The sequence below is a fragment of the Diaphorina citri genome, unplaced genomic scaffold (genome assembly GCF_000475195.1).
Source record: "Diaphorina citri unplaced genomic scaffold, Diaci psyllid genome assembly version 1.1 scaffold92, whole genome shotgun sequence".
Taxonomy (NCBI): domain Eukaryota; kingdom Metazoa; phylum Arthropoda; class Insecta; order Hemiptera; family Psyllidae; genus Diaphorina; species Diaphorina citri.
Genome location: NW_007377529.1, coordinates 135,838 through 158,309, shown reverse-complemented (window position 1 = coordinate 158,309; position 22,472 = coordinate 135,838). Strand labels below are relative to the sequence as shown.

Below are 22,472 nucleotides of genomic sequence, written 5' to 3'. Positions count from 1 at the left end.
ATGTAATGATTTAAAATCAAGACTAGAGCCCGTTCTCCCTTTATTCCCAATATAATGTTCAAGTCACCCATCCCGCAAACAATGCCGATACCTACGTTTGCCTGAAATGGGCTGACTTCATGATTCTCTTAATTTTATACGAGTGATGATCTACCTGTTTGTATACAAAGATCAAGAGAATAACAGACTTGGGATATTATCCTTCATTCAAAGACAAACAGAATGACAAGAACATCCCACATTCTAGATAAGTACCTATATTTAGTTTGGAATTTTGTGTCTAGGAACTAAGAACATGGCAGATGACATTGGTAAACTATGGGAATCCAAGACACACAAGTAGTTTGGTAGGTACGCCTATCCCACAGCACATTAGGTATCATATCCTTAAAAATAATTCAAACCCAATGTGCATGCATAAAATGATAAATAAGTAATAGGCAATTCCATTTCATTGTGAGGTCCGAGTAGCATTGAAAATTATGAATGACACGAGACTAGACGTAGAGAAATAAACACTTAATCTGGCTTGACTTGGCAATTGGCATAGTTTCCCATGCATGGGAAAATATCCCATAGGAAGGAGATAAGAGTACAAGCAATCTTGTTCCTTGGAATGCAAACGAGCGATCCTTCACAACATGAAGTCAGACATTAGACATTACCTATGCAATTCCCTAACATCAAGATGAACTTTCAGCTCGGAAGGTTTAGAACGGGACATCCTCAGTTTCTCAGAAATTGAAGGTAAGTTTCAAACTTAAACCACACAATTTAAAAATAATGGAATTAAAAAATAAAACGGAGCCATAAGAGTTTACGTCTGGCGAAGGTTTAAACAGCGTTTAAGTACTGTTTTTTTATATCAGCGGTATTTGTATTTTTTACCTGTTTGCTGAAGTTGAGGTTTTTCATGAAAATAATGAGAAATAAGGAGAGATAATCTGGTACAAGATGGTTTGGAATTATCCGTACTGAGATTATGTGAGTTAGGAGGAAAAAAGTTCATTTTGTGCCTTCGAAATCGTCATGAAATGATAGAATCCTTAACAACACATGATAGTAGAGCCATTATATTTTTCATGAAAATAATGAGAAATAAGGAGAGATAATCTGGTACAAGATGGTTTGGAATTATCCGTACTGAGATTATGTGAGTTAGGACGAAAAAAGTTCATTTTGTGCCTTCGAAATCGTCATGAAATGATAGAATCCTTAACAACACATGATAGTAGAGCCATTAATGTACATTAAATTTAAATAAATACTCATAATCGAACGTATAGGCAGGTAGTTTTTATAGTTCCATTGTTTGTCCATTAGTATCAAATCCACACATGCACTCAAAGCTACCAGAAGAGCTGAGTAATGCTTCCGTATGCATTGTGATTCATGTCAGTCAAAATTCGTGGCCTAGTCAACACAAAGAACGACGCTGAAAAAGTACGAGCTCCATTATACAAACTGATCAGTCATAACCTAATAGCACCTGTAGACTCCTAGTCAACACAAAGAACGACGCTGAAAAAGTACGAGCTCCATTATACAAACTGATCAGTCATAACCTAATAGCACCTGTAGACTCTAGCCATAAACCAAAGGAAGCTAGGAATTTCTGACATCTAATATGTAGTCACACTGACGACTGACGCCTGGGTCTATAGTTCTATACTCTCATAACTTCGTGTTGGTGATAGAAACAGCATTGAAAACACCAGGGTGAGGCTAAAAGGACTTTATCACCAATCATCTGATCCATGGATTTTAACATAAATAGGAAATCAGAAAACGCAAAAAAAAAATAAAATAAAATAAAATAAACCAACATAAAGTTTGTACAAAATTCAAACGAGACTGTAAACCCGGGCTTAAACGCAATGCAGGCATAGACTTCAGACTAAAGGTACTTGATATCATAATAGCTGTTAGTATTCTACTGATGATACTATCTATTGATCGATAAATCGGATGCATGCATGGTCCCCATTAGTCACGATTCACTATTTTTCTAATAGAGGACATGGAAACAAAGGTACTTGATATCATAATAGCTGTTAGTATTCTACTGATGATACTATCTATTGATCGATAAATCGGATGCATGCATGGTCCCCATCAGTCACGATTCACTATTTTCTATTTTCCTAATTGAGGACATGGAAATGGTGCTTGAGGAATATTTTACAATTACAATAAATTACATGACCCGTCTGATGCATGTAATTGGTTAAAAGTTAAAAACCAAATACATACGAGTATAGTTCGATGAAACAATCAGTAGTCTAGGTAAAAAGTAATAAACCATTACCTATAAACTCAATGTCTGAGCTTAGTATCTTCTTGAGTTAATATTTATGAGAAATATCGAAACATCAGATTTTAATTCAAAGGATAAGAAAGGAGAAAGTAAAAAAAGGATAAGGTTAGTGATATTTACAGAACTGTCGTAAATGCCCAACAAAAGGGGCAAGTAGGCAACTGACTTTCTACCCAATTGGCTATAGCAGGATATATATAATATATATATAAAAAAAATAAAATGGGATGATAATAGGAAAGAAAAGAAAATCTTCTTCAATGACACACAACAGAGAGCAAACACAGTGATAATTCTGATGGAATCAAGAAAACGAAATAGATTACTTTCCCTGTTACTCAGTTGAAGACTGAAAACTCCGACATTTCGATCATCTATAACTAGTTTTGGACCGGAAAGTCCTGAAGAGAGAAGAAACCAACCTCTTAGGTAGTACCTACAGAATGTTATCAATAAATCAGTGAACATGATTCATGATACATTCCTCTGTCTATCATGAAAGCTTCCAAGTGTATTGTGACTCAGCCGGCCCGCATGATTTTCATGTATTGAGGTTGTTCGATGTAATCGCACAAGTCGATTTAAATAACGAGTTATGCGACTCTCGGCGATAAAACTTGAAAACTTGACCATTGAAACTTGAAACGATAGGCTACACCGTAGAAAATCAGAAACACATGATAGCTAGCGAACAAAACCAGTTGAATTAAATACCTAAATGTTTCCGTCAAAACAAACATACCTATAACTATTTTTGAGAGTTTTTCGCAATTTCGTGAAGGTTTTTTCGGTCGTCTGAGTTTAGTTAGAAACAAGGAGATCAAGTTGACCATTAAAGTTTAATTACAAAACAGTTAACTCTTCAAGTTGGTCTTCTTCTTTCTGCAACTCTTGGAAGGACAAAAATACAAGGCACCTATATTTGGGTAGGTACATATTTCAAAAAAGTTTCAACTTGTAATAAAATTCAAATTTTGGAGTTTAAAAATCAATATAAATTGATAACAATAAAAAGACTTGACGTGATGAATAATGAAATCGTTGAAAAGGTTTAGACAAACATAAAAAAAAAGGAGTCAGAACCGAAATTCTTCGTCTGTAAAACAGTCCAATGATTTGAAACCCGTCACCAAAAGTTCCAGAAATTCCAGAATAAAGAAAAATTATACTTACACCACTTCCGCAGAAAACTGCTGGTTAACTTCGCACACAACTTTCCGCGGGCGTTCTGCATCGTCATTAATTTAACTAAACTAAGTACAACGAAAGTCACAAGAAGAATAATCTTGTCTGGATATGATTACACTGGGCACATGAAAAATGTGGTCTCTTCAGTAATATTTGAACGGCATTGTATTTGGGGAAACCGTTCGTAGTTATGGCTAAAAGGACAAAGGTTTTAAAACGTTATTTTAATGGGTACTTTAAAGCATTTTCATTAGGTGTTTCCGGAGAAGGACTTATTAGAATTAGGTAATTTATTTACGAGTAAAAAGAAATTTGAACTATAAATAACTACAGGTCTACAGGCCATATTTTAACAATTATACATGCTACTAGGTTACACAATAATAAAATTAATAGGTACCAACAGGATCATGCAAAAATGACGTGAAATCCGATATGTAAATAATCTGAGATGAAATCAATCCTCACGGTGTTAACTACCTATTACCGGCTGTTATTGGATATTGATAAATACTAAAGCAGCCAAAGTATACAATACCTATACGCACGTGTAGCATATATATATACTTTTATTTCGTCCGTAAACAAACACAACGTAATCTACGTATACATATTCTGAACTTTATAATAATTGCGTATATAAGTTATACGTACGTATAGGTGCTTATTTTATCGTAGCTGGATTAGTTCCTTAGTGGCTATTGGTCTATTGAACTTCTAATAAAAATGAAGATACCTATTTATTTTTTTAAAATGGCTGAAACCTTTCATTCCGAAATACAATGTACACACCGTACGGATTTATCTCAGTAGAAGAAATTATTACTATTGACATAGTATACACAGAGCTACGTGGAAAGTAAGACTTGCCTAGTTTGTAGGTATACCTAGGTATTTCACTTAGGAAATAAAATTATTGATCACAACAACGTGTCTATAATCTAAATTTTCTCTTCAAATTCGTCCGTAACTTCAAAATAGTTTCTAACTCGTAAACTATTCCTACCATCTCTAGTTAAATAGGTTCGTGTATGTGACACTGTTACTTGTTAGTACCTACCTATTATTTGATTTCCACAATTAATGGCACATTTTAAATAGCTAATTTTAAAAGATATCTACCCTTCGGACAACAAGTCACTTACATTAACGTATTCCTACCTAGGTAGGTAATTGCTGTAGAAAACATCGAAAGGAAGGAAGAAGAAGAAGAAGAAAATACCAAACTACCAAGTAATATTATTTGATTTCCACAATTAATGGCACATTTTAAATAGCTAATTTTAAAAGATATCTACCCTTCGGACAACAAGTCACTTACATTATCGTATTCCTACCTAGGTAGGTAATTGATGTAGAAAACATCGAAAGGAAGGAAGGAATAAGAAGAAGAAAATACCAAACTACCAAGTAGCTAAACAAACTTCCACAGGAATCTCTAACGTGAGGAAACCCTGTATTTAAATTCAAATCGACAAAGTAACCAAAATCTATTATTTCCAATGGGCATTTCAACATTTTTAACTCTTTCCCTGCCAGAGCTGATTGTGACTTGGCCAAGCTAAATATGGATACAATTCTCAAGGGGCCAAATTTTTAAAGTCTGTTAGTCGGTCTTCTTTAGAAATCCTGTATTATTCAAACACCCTGTAATTCTACCAAGTAAATAGGTACCTAAGATTTTTCCAAAGTGCACCCACTCCACAAGGTAACAATTGCGCCCAAGGAGTGCATGTTTGGATTTTTGAAACGGATAGCATGTCTGGGATTTGGTATCAGGTTGACCAAGCACTGATGACTTCCGAGAGAAAGTTATCTTCAAGTTTAATTTAATATCTTGAATAACACATTCGGAATGTTCGACTCAAATCATAGGTTTACATCAGTTGTGAGTTGGTCGTACTCAATACCAGAGATAGAGTCCATTTGACACAATATTTTATACATCTAGGTGTTCTGTAGGTTCAGAACCAATGGACATGCGTACCTACCTACTTTTTATAGATTCCTACCATACGTAGGTAGTCAGGTTAGAATTGAGTTCACTGTATAAATGGTACAAGTTTACACTGTAGGAACTTGGTATGCACAACGGCACTGATGACTTCCGAGAGAAAGTTATCTTCAAGTTTAATTTAATATCTTGAATAACACATTCGGAATGTTCGACTCAAATCATAGGTAACAGGTTTACATCAGCTGTGAGTTGGTCGTACTCAATACCATCAGAGATAGAGTCCATTTGACACAATATTTTATACATCTAGGTGTTCTGTAGGTTCAGAACCAATGGACATGCGTACCTACCTACTTTTTATAGATTCCTACCATACGTAGGTAGTCAGGTTAGAATTGAGTACACTGTGTATAAATGGTACAAGTTTACACTGTAGGAACTTGGTATGCACAACGGAGTTGGTTTATTTCAACTCAACAGCTCAAATAATAATCACAGGCTGAGTTCAGTGCTTCGAAAGTAAAAGTAATGTAGGTATAACTTTTAGTTCTTTTGAATGAGAACCTGTTGAATCTAAAGATCGATCTGGGAGGAATATTTTTGAAAAAAACTCTCTCAGCTAATTCGCAAACAATGCCGATACCTACGTTTGCCTGAAATGGGCTGACTTCATGATTCTCTTAATTTTATACGAGTGATGATCTACCTGTTTGTCCCTATGCAAAGATCAACGAAGCGAATACAATAGTCCGTCTCTTATACCTTTTTAGTCCGTCCTTCCTTTATTATTACAATAGTAATAAAAAGGTTCGGTGTCGTCTGTCTGTCTGTCTGTGTATTATCCTTCATTCAAAGACAAACAGAATGACAAGAACATCCCACATTCTAGATAAGTACCTATATTTAGTTTGGAATTTTGTGTCTCGGAACTAAGAACATGGCAGATGACATTGGTAAACTATGGGAATCCAAGACACACAAGTAGTTTGGTAGGTACACCTATCCCACAGCACATGAGGTATCATATCCTTAAAAATAATTCAAACCCAATGTGTTGGCTGAAACCTTTCATTCCGAAATACAATGTACACACCGTACGGATTTATCTCAGTAGAAGAAATTATTACTATTGACATAGTATACTCGTACACAGAGCTACGTGGAAAGTAAGACTTGCCTAGTTTGTAGGTATACCTAGGTATTTCACTTAGGAAATAAAATTATTGTACCTACTACAATGTAGCTGTAATAAATACACACAGAAGCAGAGTTTGAAAAACAAGGCTATGTCCAAATACACTTGAAGAGAGATTTTTTCCCCAAAGTGCATTTGAGACAAGGATTTGTCAATTGAAACAGAACTAAAAGAGGAAGGATCATCATCCTTCTGACCTAATAACAAAGAAAGTTCATGAAACAACATAGTTGTCAATTGAAACAGAACTAAAAGAGGAAGGATCATCATCCTTCTGACCTAATAACAAAGAAAGTTCATGAAACAACATAGAGCTAGCTAGAGCATCGAAATCTGTCAAGTATTGAAAGGTTCGAGATTTCAGGATGACGAAATCTGTACACTTTAAAATAGGTAGACACTCGTACATATACGTAAAATAACAGGTATTCTACTTCATAATATTTACGCGTATACAATGTACCTACCTAAGATTTACTTACGTAGGTACGTATAAGTTATGCTAGTGCTTATGGGTATATTGTATAATCTAGGGGTATCCCTCACCCAGGTGTGAAATCATTTGGCACTATTTTATCTTCGCTAACCTCACGTTGCATGTTAATATTGTGAGATGTTTGTACAATATTGTAAGCCTACTCGTAATTCATACTCCACGATAAATAGGTGTTATTATTGTACATCCTTTAAGCTTGCTAAAACGCGACAACTCAGATATTGTGCTTGAGGTATTTTTCTCCGGTTGAAATGGTGTCTCCACCACTTTATATAAGTTATGGTAAAAAGGCATCTCCACCAGACATGCTATCTACGTAGGTTAGGGTAAAATGTCATCTCCACTACGAACTCTCAATTTGGTTCAAAGTACATCTCCACAACAGAGAAATGATCATGAAGGCTCTCTAAGAGAGATAATTAAATGAGAGATTAGTATAGTAGTCCATTGAAAAAATACGAGCTTAATTTTAATTAAACGCATAAGTAGGTACCTAGACTACCTACAGGGAAAATTGACTTTTTTCAAGTAGGTATGTAACCAACTTTCAAATGATTCAAATTTCTGTATACTGGCCTGGTGAACTGGCATTACTACTAATTCAATTAAAGTGATTGATCACAGAAAATCCTTGAGCGATTAACCTGTTTAACTTCACTGCATTATAAAATTGGAATAGATTGACAACAGGGTTTACGAGTGAATTCTCGATGTCAATAAAAAAATACTCTCGTATTATGACGATAGTAAAGTCATCTCTTTTTATCACTCAGTAATGTAGTTCTCAAAAACGTAATTTTCAAGTAGGTAGTTAGGTACGATTATTGCCCGTAATTCTGTCAAAATCTGTGACATTTAAGGCATTACGAGTACTAAGATCCATAGAAGTTAGAAGAAAGCAAAAAAAGAGAATCAGGAAAAGCTTCGAAAGTTGAAACTCAACTCACAACGGTTTTAGTTCAAATAAAACTAGAACAAAAAAAAAAAGGAAGCAATTAAAACCGACTGATTTGGCTAGGAAGAAAGGAAGAAACCATTAGATAGTAAACAGGTGTTACAAATGGACTCGTAATATCAATATGTAGTAAAATTTCAGTCAAGTACTCAACCAGTGTTAGTCAATCATTTGATTCCAATTTGTTATTGTAGGAATAAATTAGCGTGACCCGTGGAACACGTCTGTAGTCAAGGTCCTTATTATATTTGACCAGAAATATAGGTGAGTTGGTAAGAATGCTTGAACACCGAGGAAATTAGTAATTGTCTTAAATCAGAGTTCAATATTGAGTGCAGCTAATACATAATCTGATTTATCGAGAGTCAAGTACACTGTCTGAAAGGAGATTCGGTAAGACATTGAATAAAAAATACTTCGTTATACCTTAGGTTCCTGACGGATTAGGGACCTACCAAACTGACATTCAAGTTAGATCTAGGTAGGCACGTCATACTGTATAAGAAATGTCGTGTTTTCTTTCCAAGTCTGTAGCATGTTCAAGCCGTACTTGATGAAAAATCCCATAGCAGCAAACATCCCATTTAGTATGTAATGTCACAATAGAGGATATCAAGGCATTTGCAGCAATGCCAGCTTAAGTAGTCTTCTGCAGATTATGACGATGGGTCAGCTCCCTGGTTAGGGGTCACCTGTGCTCGCGTTGCACGCGGGAGACCCGGGTTCGATTCCCGGCGGGGTCAAGAAATTTGTATCATGCAAATGATTGATTCTGTGACTGATGGCCTGTTGCGGGGCCCACTCAGCCTCGTGAGGAAAATGAGTAGCTATGACATACAAATGCGCATAGCGACCGGTGCCAGCATGGTAGGTAAACATTGGATTTTAGGATTATTGAGATATTGGGAAAATTTTACAATGCTGCAGTGAGCACTAAAGGTGTGACATAATAACACAAAGAAACTGCATTTATTTATTTAATATGTAATGTGGCGTCAAGATAGGATCTATGATAAACAGCTTGGAGTTACCTTCCGACTAATTGGTTGTTAAGAAGATGATTGATATTAATTATGCCCTAAGTCACTACCGTGTTTAGTTCCTTTTTTAACAAGGTTCTTCTACAAAGGTCCCAAACATAAGGTTCTTCTGTATTTCTAATGGCATTTCTGCCTCCACCCATTGATTAACATTTGTCAAGGCAGTTCCAAGCTGCCGATTAATTAGTACGATTTGCCATAATTTTAATTCTGTACATAATTTTAATTAATGTTACATCAAACCTAGCAGTATGCGATTTCCTGTGAACTCAATCAAGCGGACAATATTGAGGCAAGTTCACATTCCTTGCCGGAAAGGGTTAACGTCCAACGTGTTAGGTACGAACCCGAAGGCAAAGCATAACGTAAGAATGAAGTGAAAGCTTGTCTTCTTACTTGCCTTGTCGTATGTGCTATGAGCTGTATGCCTGGCTCTACTCAACACATTAGATGATAATCCTCTTCATTCTCAGGTCTACTCAAGATAACTTTGAGTCACTTTCAGACAAATACCACTGCTCGATTCAAAGGGATAGTGCTTTAGATTAGAAGTCACAAGAGAAGTAAATCCTGGCAAATCGCTGGAATACCCTAGCTCCCCTAGGTTACGTACCGTTTTTTAAGCTGTGTCCACACATAGTCAACGGCCGTCGCGTCGATCCACATCGATCGATTGCCGTCGAATACGTGTGGATATCGAATGCCGTCGAATATGCTTTGGGATTTTACTTAACACCATTCTTCTACCAACACCATTCTTCTCGAGAATAATCCTAGCTTCCGCTGTGATCCTAAAAAAATGCTGATTATTTTCAGTACTCTATAAAACCGTCGAGGGCCCTTAGGTGCCCTTTTTGAGGGAGATCTACTATACTGTTTCTACATCTACAGGGGTAGCTGAACTACTATAACTGAGCTACTTGTTATTTTGAACCCAAAATCATGCAACCGGATCTTATTGTTTTACAGCCTACTCAAACCTACTTCTCTTGTACCCTTATCTTCATGACACAGGATTTGGTATCATCATTGACTTTATCCATTGTGAATCCACGTACACAACAACGGATGGTAATGTATTGTGTACAGACCAAAACAATTGGCAAAGAAACATTAAAACAAATGTACAAACAACCAACAAGATGTTTGATGAATGCCAGGCCTTGATATGTTTGAGCACAATACTGTAGTCCGTACCTGCTTGCTGGTAAAGATAACATACCAGATAACCAACTCTCAAGATCCAACTCCCGTATCTATGCGATCACAAATTCACGGTGTAAACGATCTAGCCATGTTTATTTTCAATTTGAATAGCATACTCACTAGGTATGATCGGAGTACTCACGACTTTACGTTATTATTCTTCAGATGCGAGTATAATTCAAGATTACCCAGGTAGGACTTACAGGAGAACTAACGAACCAACATAGCTTACATATACCTACACTGGAAGACTTCCATTCAGCTACAGAATATTTCAAGGTTGTCCATATGGCAAGGGGTAGCAGAAACGTACGAGAGAATGTGATCTAGAACCAGCCCGCAGAATGTGGAGTGATCTCAGAGATTGACTCGGAAAAAAAGATTGACTCACTGAAAAATTAAGAAGAGGAGGAGGAGGAGGAAGAAAAAGAAGAAGGGGAGAAGAAGAAGAAGAGGAAGAAGGAAAACATCCGAAGTGAGTCAGGCCTCAAAAGCTCAAAATAACAATTAGGTTCATCAGCCCGCATACCATCCAAGGGTAGACGGTAAATGAGTCATGCGCTAAGCTTCAGAAAAGTCAAAGTTGAGTTGATTCATTATTATTATCAGCAAAATGTATAGGAACCTACCTAACTGAGTCATCGTTCTTCTGAAAATCTGAGAATAATTGAACTGGTTTTAACTACAATAACCTTTTTGCAGAATGTTTATTGCATTTGTTTTTCTTAGAAGTATGTACCAAGTAACTAAAAATAGATGCTGAATGTTATGTTTACCTATGGATAGGTACATAGTTTTTTGAACTTTCATGGTCTAATACCTGACATTCTTTCGTACACAAAAAGTCCATTTTGAGGATGTAGGGGCAAACAGCCCTAAAAGTTGGGTTAAGCTTGAACGAATCTACGAACACCTGTGATGGGATTGAAGATGGCATGATAGTCACAAGTCACTATGAATATGTAGCACCTGTAGCAATAATTACATATGAATTCAATACTCAATGTTATGTAGGCAACCGATTGGCAAATATTTCCTTGCAGGGCTGAAATTCCACCTAAATTTGAAGAAGAATCCGAATAGTTTTGGATGACATTGAGATTAGGTGACACATAGGAATGGTAGTATAGCCAAGTAGGTGCTACGTGTATTTTTAGCACTGTCATTTTGCTAAGGAACCACAGGCACTAATGATTTCTAAGTAGGTAATTATTGCCAGGGTTTTCAATGAGAAAACAACTTGTGCATGTAGATGGGAAAGAAATGTCTCGTCATTTAGAGACGCAAATAAATGAATGTTTACACATTCTGAGACTTTGACCATTTCTCGTCTTGTCTCGTGCGCAATTACTTCATCACTCATAGATCTACGTGTTTCAATGTCCAATTCTTCTAGATCCGCAAACCACTTGATTGCGATTTCTGCAGATATGTTTCTATTTCATCATTCTTTTTAGGTCCAAGAACTTTTGCATTCCAATATTTCAGCATATTTCTGAAACTATTGTGGTCTAAAGCTGACCGTTCTATCTCTATATTTGCCAACAATGCTCAAGTCGGTTCCTACCTTCTCCTTAATTATCAAAAATGTTCATTTACAATTATACTAAAACTATTGTGGTCTAAAGCTGACCGTTCTATCTCTATATTTGCCAACAATGCTCAAGTCGGTTCCTACCTTCTCCTTAATTATCAAATATGTTCATTTACAATTATACTGTTAAGAAATACTCAACGCTCGTTCTCTGATTGAATATCCATTAGGAGTTAATAAAATTGTACAAGTGGAATCTGTAATCAGAATGGAGCTTATTGAATCGAGAATTGAGGACAGATTGAACACACCAGTCTGAAGACCTGGTAGCCTCTAAGCAACTTACTCTGTTCAAGTATAGGTAGTACCTACTTCTATTCTATTTTGCACTCAATGTTGCTTTTTGTTCATAAAAGTAGATCTTAAAAGCGAGTAGGTACCTTGCTCTATACAGTGAGCAACAGGTACCTGGGTCTGAATCTCGTAATCTTGTCCTAGCTAGCTGGTGTAATACATATTGGTCCACAGGGAAAACAGACTATTAGGAATCTGACAGCATATTACCTAATCCAGAACATAACTGGTTTCTAGCTCGTCGATTATTTAAATTTTATATGTTAGCTTGAATTTATTTTATACCAGCATACGGGCAGGTATTCGTACTGGAATGTAGAATTCAGGTGTACAGACACGCCCGAAACTAAAGAGGGCAAAGGGACTTTGGAACCCATGAAAAAGTAGGTACCTACAAACTGGATGAATGGTCTCCGATTTTTGGTACAAAGTGTTAACTTATCTTGGCGTATAGGTAGGTATCTACAAGAAAGAAAAGAGGAATAAAGAAAAGAAAAAGATATTGCATTCCCTCTCCTCTCATTCTACTTTACAACATTTTGGTTATTTTGGCACATCCACTAAAAATGGAACAATTAGGAATACGATAATGTAAGTGACTTGTTGTCCGAAGGGTAGATATCTTTTAAAATTAGCTATTTAAAATGTGCCATTAATTGTGGAAATCAAATAATAGGTAGGTACTAACAAGTAACAGTGTCACATACAATTGCAGGTACCACCTAATATAAAAGAATCAATAATTCTTTCACTCTTGTTATCACCACTAATTCTCTTGGTTTTAAAGTTTGACCAATTCGGCACGATTTTTGACTCAGAATGAAATTACATATAAGTAATTTGGCGGATTTACAAGTAGGTATACTTGGTATACCAATAAAAGTTTGTGTTCTAAATTAACATGACATGACTCTTAAATATAAAACTGACATAATATTGAGAATGAATTCTGGAGCTTGCTATACATATTATTAACTTGCTTTTTTCTCTTTTTCTCGAGTCTTACAAATTATTTTTAAAGTCAACATGAACACACACCAGTGTTTTTTTTTTTTTTTACGAACCAATTTCTAGAGTAATAAAATAATTATTATTCTTCTAATTTGATTCTGCTGGCGTGTTTGCATGATCTAATCTCATTGCGTTACGTCAGACAAGACGGGTTTATGTTTTTTAGTCAGAAATCACCGACCTGAATTTCGAACCTATTTAACTAGAGAGGGTAGGAATAGTTTACGAGTTAGAAACTATTTTGAAGTTACGGACGAATTTGAAGAGAAAATTTAGATTATAGACACGTTGTTGTGATGAAGTTTTAAAAAAAATAAATAGGTATCTTCATTTTTATTAGAAGTTCAATATACCAATAGCCACTAAGGAACTAATCCAGCTACGATAAAATAAGCACCTATACGTACGTATAACTTATATACGCAATTATTATAAAGTTAAGAATATGTATACGTAGATTACGTTGTGTTTGTTTACGGACGAAATAAAAGGGTATACCTACAAACTAGGCAAGTCTTACTTTCCACGTAGCTCTGTGTATACTATGTCAATAGTAATAATTTCTTCTACTGAGATAAATCCGTACGGTGTGTACATTGTATTTCGGAATGAAAGGTTTCAGCCAGATTATTGTCTCAGTCTAATAACCTTGATAGGCTGAGTTGACTTATTGTTTTCAACACGGTGTAAATAGGCATTGAGAAAGATAAACTCATCGTCACTCTCGCTTTATTATTGTTTACAAAGAAAACTATAAACAAAAACGCGTTTTCAATGATGTGTAAATGTCCTTTTGACTTCTAAACAACTCTGGTGAGGACTTCGGGAGAATCTTGCTCAGAAAGTAGAGAGGTAGTCGTACTTTTTCAAGGAAGTAGTTGAGATTACGCAGTTTAAGATGCAGAATACACATAAGACTGATGTACATACGATACTTACCTATGTGAAATTAATAATAATAATAATAAGGTTTATTTAGTTTCTTCATATATCTCATCGTGTTCCTATAAGTACATGTAAATACTTTTCAGGAACATTTTAGTTGCTTATATCATATCATGATTTCTTCATTTTCTTCTTCTTCCTCTGCTTCTTGATCATGTCAAATTTCATTGTTCGTTTCTAAAAGGTGTTTTTGTATCTCCAATTTCATTTTGTTTTTATTAACTGGATTTAAGTTTAAGACGTTAGACTTAGAAATCCTGTCAAAATCAAGCCCCTGGATGTAAGCTTGCGTGCTAACTGGGATATTTCGACGAGCTTGGTAGAGTGTATTGCTTGTTGCGTTCAGACATTTTTACAGGGAGGTATAGGTATTTCGTTTAGTAACTAGAGACCCCTCCTTGAACTCTGAGACTTCTCACTCTCAATTTGAACTTTTCAACTGTTTATTGCTGTATGAGTAGGTACTTAATACCAATTATTTATTATTATTGTTCTGAGCAGACGACTCTTTATAGGTATACAAAGTTCCTGATCCAAACTTTAATCTAGCCGAAAGAACAAGGCATCGTGCATCGTCTATCAGTTGGGGATTCTCAGGAAGGTTGAATTAAGGTACCTGTCTAATTTTATTAATGATAGAGCATCACAGATCACAAGAGAATCCATCATACAAACTTCAAACGTTAAATCTCGCTAATTTGATTTAGAAAATTAATAATGTTTGCAAAGCCACTACCAAACTCCGCCACGACCTTGCAAATGGACGTTTCTCAAATTTGTAATGTCTATCTTTCCGTACAATGCATGCAAGACAGGAACAGTGATATTACTAATGTATACTTGCTACTCAGTATACTTATTAATCCATTAAAGCCTTGGATGTGATAAGGAAAAATATTGGTAAAAACTTTGAATCGGAAGTAGCCCAAGTATTCTGAGGTTTCGTTAGTGGCGGACGCCCGACGACTTTTTTTACTAGGTATGTTGGTACCTATTTCCTGAGTCACTATTTCAGACTCTCAAGTATTACTTTTAGGTATTTGCCAGGAAATTTCTATATGAGATTGAAATAGGTATCTAAGTGTAGGGAAAAACTGGCCCCAATAAACAAATAAAAAGGTGGAAGTTGCAGATAAATTGATAAATAATAATTGTAGATACATCTAAGTGTAGGGAAAAACTGGCCCCAATAAACAAATAAAAAGGTGGAAGTTGCAGATAAATTGATAAATAATAATTGTAGATACTACTCTTCCTTATTGCAACCAGTCTAATAATAAGACTGTCCGGTTTAATTTAATACTGAGGAATGAATACGAACCGGGTTAAGATGTGTTCATGCTAATTTTAATCATAAGAAGTAAGCACTGACCTTATGACAGGTATTATATTATCAGTAACATTGGAAATTAATTAGATATTAAATAGAATATGTAGTAGCTACGTCCTAGAGTAGGTAGCTAGTAGGTATCCCAATAACTAATGGAATGCTTGAGGGACTATTTGGCTTAAAGCTATAAAAAATATAAATAAAATTTCAAGGTAAATTTTCGTAGACCATCCTTGACTTTTTTGTGCATTTTTCGATTGCAATGTACCTGCCTATTACTGAAGGATTATCGGTTCTATTCATGAGTTGAAGCGGAAAATTCTCCCCTTGAAAAAGCACTAACTGGAAGGAAATTTCATTTTATTTTCGGCACAATTTGTTCACAAAAAAAGGGTACTCCTTTTGCTCCAAACCCGTGCTTGGATTTCATTTACGTCGGATTAACTTGAACCCAATTTTTGAAAACTAAGAGGGCAAAGGGACTTTGGAACCCATGAAAAAGTAGGTACCTACAAACTGGATGAATGGTCTCCGATTTTTGGTACAAAGTGTAAACTTATCTTGGCGTATAGGTAGGTATCTACAGGAAAGAAAAGAGAAATAAAGAAAGGGTGGTTATAGTTTTTCTGGGTTTATTTTTTTTAATTGCGGTGGTAAGTTTGTTAGAAACTCAGGTACCTCTATCGTCTGGATATTGTCAGGATTTCTAGACATACAATATTATGGTCTCTGAACTTCTATCGGACAAATTTCTTTACCCATTACCTAAGTAACATTATTTACTTTCCATAGCTAGGTGGTACCTATTTCCATTTTAAATTTCTATGTACAGATAAGAGCACAACTTTCTCGACTTTATTCGATAGAAAATTATTGTAAAAAGGCACATTTCTAACTTTACCAAAAATAAGAACTTGAATGTAGGTATTTATCGGACTTCAAAATGTTGAAATCCATCGTAGGCATTCTACAAAGATCAACGACAATTATTTACCTATGCAAGGGAAAAGCAGATAAACGGATCGAAAAATAGTGCGGGGTTATCTATCATTAAATTTATTTATTGCTTCAAATATTCACAATTCAAAATCCTCTTACCCTTATCTCCTAACTATTTTTCCTTATCTCGTCTACGAATACAGTCAAATTCACCTCAAAGTAAAAGAGATGGACTTTCCTCACACCTGATGGTCACATTTTATTAAATGTTATACCTACCTAAATTATATTATTATACCTTGGTAACTTATAATTGCCAAACTAATAGCCATCAAGCATAGACATTCACTCTTTTTACCACAATGACGACTAGAGAATTTGTTGAAGAAATTCCTTCAGTCATAATAATTCACAAAGTTAGTTACCTAGGTTAGAAATCAGGTAGGTATACCTGGGTATTTCGATATCAGGTTTTTTTTCTGGACACAAATTGCACGTAGACGTAGCTACCTAAGGGTGAACATTAAATAGTTAGGTACCAATAAAAATTTACGTCAGCTTGAAGGGAAATTTTCAACTCTCGCAACGAACTATATTACCAGAGTAAAAACCTATATTGCTCTGCGTATTTTCCTGAAAACCACTGATTACTTGCGATATGAAGTACATTCATAAAAAAGTAAAAAAATATGTTATTATAACATCAAGGACCAGATGGGAGATTAGGACTTTAACGTGAGATTTTTTTGTTTAAACCTAAGTGCCTAGGTTTTGATGTGAAACGTAAATTTCAAATATTACCTTCACTGTATGAAAAACCTAGACGAAGATTTTTAAATTGCGTAGATATCCATCTACCTTTTTGAATATCTCTAACGCAGGTTAAGCAAATAAGTAGGTAGGTATAGATTTTCGTCTTATAGGTAGATCAAGCTATATTATGAGGAAAAACGGCTACATTTGACCACGCCAAATGAAAATATCCAAAGAAATGCTGTCTCTTTTATAATCCGATGATCCCAAAAAATTCTCTTGTATAATCTCTATGGCCCACAGACAGAGTCAAGTTTGGACACCCCTGATAGAGTGTTTAATCTGGAGAATGTACACAGAAGGACAAAATAATGAGGTATCTATCTCTAGAATAAAATAGTATAGGTTCGATATCAGGTTTTTTTTCTGGACACAAATTGCACGTAGACGTAGCTACCTAAGGGTGAACATTAAATAGTTAGGTACCAATAAAATTTACATCAGCTTGAAGGGAAATTTTCAACTCTCGCAACGAACTGTAATACCAGAGTTAAAACCTCTTGCTCTGCGTATTTTCCTGAAAACCACTGATTACTTGCGATATGAAGTACATTCATAAAAAAATATGTTATTATAACATCAAGGACCAGATGGGAGATTAGGACTTTAACGTGAGATTTTTTTGTTTAAACCTAAGTGCCTAGGTTTTGATGTGAAACGTAAATTTAAAATATTACCTTCACTGTATGAAAAACCTAGACGAAGATTTTTTAAATTGCGTAGATATCCATCTACCTTTTTGAATATCTCTAACGCAGGTTAAGCAAGTAGGTATAGATTTTCGTCTTATAGGTCAATCAAGCTATATTATTATGAATAATTAATTACTTGTATGAGGAAAAACGGCTACATTTGACCACACCAAATGAAAAAATCCGTCTCTTTTATAATGCTGTCTCTTTTATAATCCGATGATCCCAAAAAAATTCTCTTGTATAATCTCTATGGCCCACAGACATATCAGAGTCAAGTTTGGACACCCCTGATAGAGTGTGTAATCTGGAGAATGTACACAGAAGGACAAAATAATGAGGTATCTATCTCTAGAATAAAATAGTACCTAACTATTTAATGTTCACCCTTAGGTAGCTACGTCTACGTGCAATTTGTGTCCAGAAAAAAAACCTGATATCGAAATACCCAGGTACCTACCTGATTTCTAACCTAGGTAACTAACTTTGTAAATTATTATCGAATTTCTGAAGGAATTTCTTCAACAAATTCTCTAGTCGTCATTGTGGTAAAAAGAGTGAATGTCTATGCTTGATAGCTATTAGTTTGGCAATTATAAGTTACCTAGGTATAATAATATAATTTAGGTAGGTATAACATCTGATGAAATGTGACCATCAGGTGTGAGGAAAGTCCATCTCTTTTACTTTGAGGTGAATTTGACTGTATTCGCGTAGACGAGATAAGGAAAAATAGTTAGGAGATAAGGGTTAGAGGATTTTGAATTGTGAATATTTGAAGCAATAAATAAATTTAATGATAGATAACCCCGCACTATTTTTCGATCCGTTTACCTGCTTTTCCCTTGCATAGGTAAATAATTTTACTGTCGTTGATCTTTGTAGAATGCCTACGATGGATTTTAACATTTAGAAGTCCGATAAATACCTACATTCAAGTTCTTATTTTTAGTAAAGTTAGAAATATGTCTTTTCACAATAATTTTCTATCGAAGTAAGTCGAGAAAGTTGTGCTCTTATCTGTACATAGAAATTTAAAATGGAAATAGGTACCACCTAGCTATGGAAAGTACATAATGTTACTTAGGTAATGGGTAAAGAAATTTGTCCGATAGAAGTTCAGAGACCATAATATTGCATATCTAGAAATCCTGACAATATACAGACATTTAGGTACCTGAGTTTCTAACAAACTTACCACCGCAATTAAAATATCTTAAAATATAAATTCAATAAACCCAGAAAAACTGTAACCACTGTAGAAACACTTAATGAAACTGCGATAAAATGAGTATTGATATTAGGTAGTTAGTTATAAAAAAAAGAGTAGAAGTTAACGTAAATATTTAAAATTATTGTTAAAAACTAAAATAAAATATTGAGCATGATATTCGTTTTTGAAAACATCCTGACAATATCCAGACGATAGAGGTACCTGAGTTTCTAACAAACTTACCACCGCAATTAAAAAAAATAAACCCAGAAAAACTATAACCACTGTAGAAACACTTAATGAAACTGCGATAAAATGAGTATTGATATTAGGTAGTTAGTTATAAAAAAACGTAAATATTTAAAATTATTGTTAAAAACTAAAATAAAATATTGAGCATGAAATTCGTTTTTGAAAAAAAAAAAACCAAGTAAAAAAAAGAGAAAATATTAAATAAAAATACAAACTTGATTCACAACACACTCAAAGGAAGTTGTTTTTTAAAAAGTAATAAAACCGATATTATTTTTAAAAAAATTGAAAAAAATCACAGCGAGATAACAGTTAGCCAGACAGCAGTCATTCTTGGCTTGGTTCAATATACTAATACCAAGTCACAGGTCTTACAAGTTTCACGGATCCAGAAGTAAGCCAGTTAGCCTTAGCTCTATTCTTCCAAGTATATTGCCAGGCAATCCAGTGAACCAAGATGGAAATACTTTAGAAGAGGAGAGTTGCGAGTTGCCCTGCTAACATTAGTTCTTCTTGTTCAGAACAAAACAAAGGTAAGGTGGAATGCATAGTAATCTGTATGCTACAGAGTCTGTAGAATGATATAGGTAGGTATGCTGGATTAGTTATATGTATGACCTTTCTATATAGGTAACAGGTCTCTCTCGTCTCCAGACAAAAACTCTATGAGTACAAAAACAGAAAAATAAACAAGGACCTCATAGACTAGCCATGGAGATTTCCGGATTTCAAATGCAATCAAATAGAACCACAGATAAATACGTATTAGGGCTGTCAATTCAAAATTGGATTAGATACCCTTCTGTCAATTTGGTATCCTTTAAGAATCGTTTACATCATTGATAAATCAGTACCTACTTTTCGTCGGAACTGGGAAGGTTATCCCAACCTTATTACAAAAAATAGTGAATCTATGTACACGTAGACCTAGTTGAGGAAAAATGTATCAAGACTAATCTATAAATCTATTTCTACTGAATTTCATCATAATTGGGTTTACTCCAAAATCTAAATATGCCAAGAAAGACGGTAAGTAAACACACGGGTGGTGATTACATAAAAAAGCAGACATGCAAATGGGTTTTTCAATACTTTGTTTTTGATATTTTTCTCCGTTTTGATGTGTTTCGTTCACTCCTAGGCTATCCTAAGCTGTAATATTCAAAAATATAGATGAAAAGTCTAGAAAACTACTTAACAGAGGAAAGTGAGAAGCCTTACGTGTTTACATACTTACTTGTATGATCGGTTCTGCCTAATGGGAGAGCTTTAACATAAGCACACCTAATGTTGTTTTCTAATGTTTGCTAGGAGGTACTTTTGCGGCCTGTTTGATAGCTAAGCAACCTATTACTTGCCTTGTCGTATGTGCTATGAGCTGTATGCCTGACTCTACTCAACACATTAGATGATAATCCTCTTCATTCTCAGGTCTACTGAAGAAACTTTGAGTCACTTTCAGACAAATACCACTGCTCGATTCAAAGGGATAGGGGACTCGTAATTCATACTCCACGATAAATAGGTGTTATTATTGTACATCCTTTAAGCTTGCTAAAACGCGACAACTCAGATATTGTGCTTTAGGTATTTTTCTCCGGTTGAAATGGTGTCTCCACCACTTCATATAAGTTATGGTTAAAAGGCATCTCCACCAGCCATGCTATCTACGTAGGTTAGGGTAAAATGTCATCTCCACTACGAATTCTCAATTTGGTTCAAAGTACATCTCCATAACAGAGAATGATCATGAAGGCTCTCTAAGAGAGATAAATAAATGAGAGATTAGTATAGTAGTCCATTGAAAAAATACGAGCTTAATTTTAATTAAACGCATAAGTAGGTACCTACACTACCTACAGGGAAAATTGACTTTTTTCAAGTAGGTATATGTAACCAGCGTTCAAATGATTCAAATTTCTGTATACTGGCCTGGTGAACTGACTCTTCCGATATCAATATCCTCACTTTACAATTCACTTGCCCACTACGAACCACTATCGTTCGTGAAATAGGTATTAGGTACTCTTACACTAAGTTTCATATTCTCGTTTTCAATACTATTCCAAACAGAGATTCAATTTGATCAAACCATGATGGACTTTGTATTCTTTCAAATTTACTAGTAGAGCGTATCTACTACGTATTGTTATCAACTTATCAAGTATTACCAAATTTTTTGTTCGTGTTATGAAAGTTCCAATACCTACTCATATATTATGAAAGTTCCAATAGGTAGACAGGTTCCTATGATTTTTACTCATTTGATACCTACCTAACTACTTAGCCAGATAAAGTACTCTCTTGGAGCGAAGAGCAATTTTGTTTCGATAATAATAATAATAATAATAATAATAATAATAATAATAATAATAGAAAAATCAATATTGTTGAGTGGATCAACGTACCTGCTATTACAGAATAGGAAAACACCTATCAAATTAACTAACTCTTAGTGAATAGGCAGATGTGTTTGTGATATACGTGTCTCCTCATAATAGTATAATACTTACTTTACTGATAGCTATACTTAGGTATTTATACCTACACAAGCAGGTACTTAAATGTTAAAGTTCTAATCTGCCAATAAACTATTGTCAGTATATCACGTAAGGCTTCTCACTTTCCTCTGTTAAGTAGTTTTCTAGACTTTTCATCTATATTTTTGAATATTACAGCTTAGGATAGCCTAGGAGTGAACGAAACACATCAAAACGGAGAAAAATATCAAAAACATAGTATTGAAAAACCTATTTGCATGTCTGCTTCTTTATGTAATCACCACCCGTGTGTTCACTTACCGTCTTTCTTGGCATATTTAGATTTTGGAGTAAACCCAATTATGATGAAATTCCGTAGAAATAGATTAGTCTTGATACATTTTTCCTCAACTAGGTCTACGTGTACATAGATTCACTAGTTTTTGTAATAAGGTTGAGATAACCTTCCCAGTTCCGACGAAAAGTAGGTACTGATTTATCAATGATGTAAACAGCTACTTGGCTATACTACCATTCCTATGTGTCACCTAATCT

General features: G+C 34.9%; 1 long non-coding RNA gene across 1 annotated transcript in view; it reads right to left on the bottom strand.

Annotated features, from left to right (window-relative positions):
- Positions 1-19,802, bottom strand: part of LOC113473915 — a 26,128-nt gene extending 6,326 nt beyond the window's left edge. Inside the window, exons 1-2 of the long non-coding RNA XR_003395705.1 lie at positions 19,653-19,802; positions 3,491-3,699 (exon numbers count right to left, since the gene is read on the bottom strand). This is a non-coding gene — a long non-coding RNA (uncharacterized LOC113473915). The remainder of the gene's footprint in view (positions 1-3,490; positions 3,700-19,652) is intronic.
- Between the last annotated feature and the right edge of the window lie 2,670 nt (positions 19,803-22,472).